General features: G+C 35.6%; 1 pseudogene; it reads left to right on the forward strand.

Moving 5' to 3' along the window:
- Nucleotides 1–412: 412 nt before the first annotated feature.
- LOC103071563 (60S ribosomal protein L36a-like pseudogene) lies at nucleotides 413–741 on the forward strand (annotated as a pseudogene).
- Nucleotides 742–4,891: the final 4,150 nt, after the last annotated feature.

The following is a 4,891-nucleotide window of genomic DNA, read 5'->3' on the forward strand; positions in this document are numbered from 1 at the left end:
ATATTATTATCATTTTTATTCTACTGTTTTTGTCTTATTGAGACACAAGCCAGTCCATTCCATCCAGAAGTAAAGGTCTAAAATAGATTTTAATAAAACAGTGCTGTGCCGACTGAGGAGCCATATGGAAAAAGATAAAACTGAATCTGTTCTTCACACTGTACACCTGTATGAATATTAAGTGGATCAGAATAAGAAACTACATAGGAGGAAAAAACATGAATGCATTCCTTTATAAAGCAAGGGCAGATAAAATTTTCCTCTGATTCAAAATCTAGAAACAACAGAGGAACGACTTGACAAATTTAACTGCATCAAAATTAAAAACTAAAAAATTTGCATAATGAAACACTATATACAGAGTGAAAAAGTAGATGAGCTTTCTTTCCATGATGATAGTGTCCCAACCAACATGGTAAATGTTCCTAAAACTTGCTGGACTTTTGTAAGACATATGGCAAGCACCAACCCCACAAAGTGGCACCATACACAAAAAGGTAAGGATTTTCTATATGCCCAGGGAAGGTGGATTTATGACAGGAAGCTGAATTATTATGGTAGGCAGACTAAGCCAGTTTTCCAGAAAAAGGCTAAAACTATAAAGAATATTGTGCTCAGGCTTGAATGTGTTGAGCCCAACTGCAGATCTAAGAGAGATGTAAGCATTTTGAACTGGGAGGAGATAAGAAAACAGAGGGCCAAGTGATCCAATTCCAAGTTTCACCTCTTGTTTTACTATGAAGACAATAAAATCTTGAGGTTATGTTCACTTCAAAAAAAAAAAAAAGATTAATGACAAACAGAAAAATGTTTGCAACTTAGAGTTTTGATATCCTTATTATTTCAAGCACTCCTCATAATTGAGAAGAAAATTATCAAGTTCTTAATACAAAAATTGACAAGAGATATGAGGAGAACACAGAAAAGGAAATTAAGATGCATCTGTGTGTGTGTGTGTGTGTGTGTGTGTGTGTGTGTGTGTGTGACAGAGAGAGAGAGAAACTAATGCTAACTCCTCATCCCTAACTAGGGAAATGGAGATTTTTAACTATATTCTGTAGACTTAATTTTAGTACTACTCTTAGTTTTTCTATTTTTAAACCATTATAGGCACTTGGATAAGTTGAGTAAGTAATTGTTTTAATGTTGGTGAGAATAAGGATTTTCAGTTTGAGATACAAAAGTCCTAGAAATAAAAACCCTACATCTCAAAATTGAATTAGAAATATTAATGTAAAATTAGTTCATCTCTTTTGTTTTAAAAAAGACCTGGAAGCAGTGGAAAGTGAGGCACAATGAGCAACCCTAGAACCCAGATTGTGATCTCTAATTCCCATTCCCCACAAAAAGGAAGGAGGAAGTTCTTTGGGAAAAGATTGAAACCAAGTCCACCACAGCTCATACCCTCTTGACCAAGTAGATGAGTGGCAATTTTTCTATATAGAATACTTATAGCTAACAAACACATGAGGAATGTTAGAATTAGAAACTCGCCATTTTGCAAGGTCTAATGAAAAAACATTTTCAAACAATTGTCGTGAATGCACAGTAAAACTATTAAGAGAAAAGTTGAAGTGACCAAGAAGCATTCAACATTACCAAACATTAGAATACTGGACATTTTACATGTCTCTACCTCTGAATTTGAGGTACACAGTACCATTTATGAGGTTTAGGGAAAAAAGTTCATGTGATCCAGTCATGCCTTTATATCTAAGTTCATTCTGCCATAATGTGGATCATGCAGGAGCAAGTAAAATTGTGCCACTGTAAGTAAATCCAGTCATAAAAGACAACTGGTCCAATTTTTTCAACAAGTCAATGGCATGTGAGAAAAAAGGGAATGAGAGACTATTCTAGACCAATAGTTAAGGAGATGCTTAAGAGCCATAACAACCATATGCAATGAGTAAATCTTTTTTTGAGAAAAAATAACTAAAAACATATTTTTATACCACTGAAGAAATTTTAACATGGACTAGGCATTCTAAGTTATTAGGGAATTATTGGGGTTTTTTTAGGTGTAATAATAGTATTATGGTTATGTGACAAGATATCTGTTTTAAGAATATATACATACAGAAGTGGATTAAAATGACAAAATGCATTTACTGTCGGTGTTAAATACTATATATATTTCACTACATCATTTGTAGAAATTAAGCTTTTTACATGTTTTAAATTATGTGTTAATGACCAATGTAAGTACGAGTCTTTTTATAACATTTATTTATACTGCCTCAATTCCTAGCTAATCTTGAGGTGGAGTAGTTCATATTTCTGAATAATTCACAGGAGGCAGAAAAGAGATTTATAACTAACTCTTGTTAGAGTGTGAGGCATTATCATTTTTTATATCATATTCTCATTAAATAATTCATCTCTAGTAACTCTGACTTTTATCCATGAGTCACTGTATAATAGAAAAACCTTTTTCCATCTAAGAAAAGGGGCAGTGAAGTATGCTATTTTTAAAACAAGAAAAAATTGACAGTTTTCAGTGGATGGAATCAGAACTCAGGATTAATGGAATAGTCCCCAAGGATGGTCAAATTGTGATTCTCTGCAGATGGCTGCACAGGATGACACTTCATAAAACATCATTTCTCTGCTAAGCTGCACAGCATCTCTGGTGCTTCAAACATATTGTTTATCTCATCAAGAGGAGCAGGTTCTAAAGGTAAGAACTGAACAAGTGCCATTGTGCAAGAAATGGAGCAGATGGCCCATCTATGATGGTCTGCCTTTACTTGATGAGAGGCTGATCCAATCCCAAACAGACCAGTTGCCAATTAAAAGAGGTCTTGGCTGAGGGAATCTGTACTTTCCTGTGACAGATAATCGGCTTAACCATTTTCTCAGACTGCCCACTATCCATTTCCATCACTGACCTCTCCAGAAATGAAGAAGTCCCTATGACCAGTTCTGTGCAATATTTCATTGATACTTACTAATGAATGTCTGGATTTTACCCAAACTTCTTACCTCTGTTCTAGGCTACATTTTGTTTTCACACCCCCTCTAGCCTGATCACTAACAAAGAAATGTGTCTGTGTTTTGTAAAAGAACTTCAAAGACATGGATTAAACATGAGATTTGTTTTGACTTCCTTCTACCACAGAAATGGGCTTTATTAACTGTTCTTTCTAAACACATTTTAGGATTGTAACATTTTGGAAGAATGGAATTTATTTAAATTTTCACAAAAATGGGTGTAAAAAGATATTATGATTAGCAGGCATATTTTAACTTTCAAAGTTTAGGATCCTGAGCTCCAGTGTTATTTAAGGAAAACAATATGAGTCTGAAGACCATCAAGATTAAATGTCTAGTGCCAAGAACCAGGAGTCTACCTTGAGGGAGGAGAAGGGAGTTTTCTGGTTATAAGAGGATCCTTTGACCAGGTCAGTCAGCTCATGATAGTTAGTAGACAGCCTGAGTAACATGGATCAAGGTATGAGCTACATAGCAAAGTGATGGGCCAAAAACTTGCCACATCTGAAGAAAACCTGAAAGAAATAGTAAACCAGAAGAAGAGGACAGTGGTTTGGATACAAAAGAGTAGAGAACAAATAATGTATGCATGCAGAATTAGATCAGCTCTGGAAAGAATTTGGCTCTGTGTTTTTTTAAACTTTGGTATGCTTTTTTTCTCAAAGTTGGGGCATTTTCCTACCACACCCCAAATCTGTTAGATAATAAACCCTCTGGAAGCAGACTCCATATCTATGTTGTACACCACTCCTTCTCTAATGCCTACCACAGTGCTTGATATCTACCAGGTGCTCAATAAATTCCTTCAATAAAGGAATACCTAGCACAGTGTAGAAACTGAGTAATTAATCTCCAAAATAATAAGTGAATGTTGACTAATACCCTGGGCATGACTAATCTGGAACAATATTTTTTATTCTTTTTTGTGTTGAATTCAGGAGAAATTGGAGGACTTCCTCTCTAGTATTCAGAACATGGAGCCTGGGATTAATTCTTCTGTAACCCAGGCACTGAAACCATTTCAACTTATAGCTGAGTGCTTGAATTCTTAGAAATTTCAGGGGAATCAAAAGTTTCTTCTTATAAAGAAACTTAAAATATTCTGATCCTGTATATATATATTTTTTTACTTTTTTGACTTATTAAGAAATAGGTCTTTAACTTCTTTTTCCTGTATTTCATAACAGCTTTCAAAAAGATCTCCCTGCCTCCTGGCTTGCTTCCCTGCACTTCATCTTCCACATGCCTCCAGCATAACCTTGATAAAACTCAGATTTTATCAGGTCACTAACTCTTATGTTCCAAAATCCCTCCATGGTTCATAATTCACGCCTTAGCATGGCAGCAAATGCCCTTCATCTTCTATTTTCAGCCCCATCCAGGTCAGGCCTCTTTACACACAGATCTCATCCATGTGTGACGCTCCTGCCATACCACACGTTTCATCAACCTTGAACTCTTCCATAACTTTTCCCTTGTTCTTTCTTCTGTCTTATATGATTCTTTCTTCATTTTCATCCTGGCAGTATCCAACTCCTCTGTCAAAATCTAGTTTAAATGCCACCTTCTCTGTGAAGCTTTTCTTGACTCATCCAGATAGAATTAATCACACTTTCTGTGTTCCCATACCTTAATGTAGAGTGAACAGATGGAAGCAAAAGCTTGGGAGCCAGAAAGATCGCATTTCCAATCCTGGTTCCTCTGCTCACTCTGACCTTGGACAAAGCACTTAAGGACTCTGAACCTCCTATTTCTCTTTTATAAAGTGGGTATAATTATATCAACACGTCAGAGTTGCTATAAAGATTGACTGTGATCATGGATACAAAACACTTAGCATAGGTCTTGGCTACATAGTTAAAACTCAAAGGAAGGTACTTACATTGCTTTTATCACC

Source organism: Lipotes vexillifer, unplaced genomic scaffold (assembly GCF_000442215.2).
Source record: "Lipotes vexillifer unplaced genomic scaffold, Lipotes_vexillifer_v1.1 scaffold317, whole genome shotgun sequence".
In the NCBI taxonomy this organism is placed as follows: Eukaryota; Metazoa; Chordata; class Mammalia; order Artiodactyla; family Lipotidae; genus Lipotes; species Lipotes vexillifer.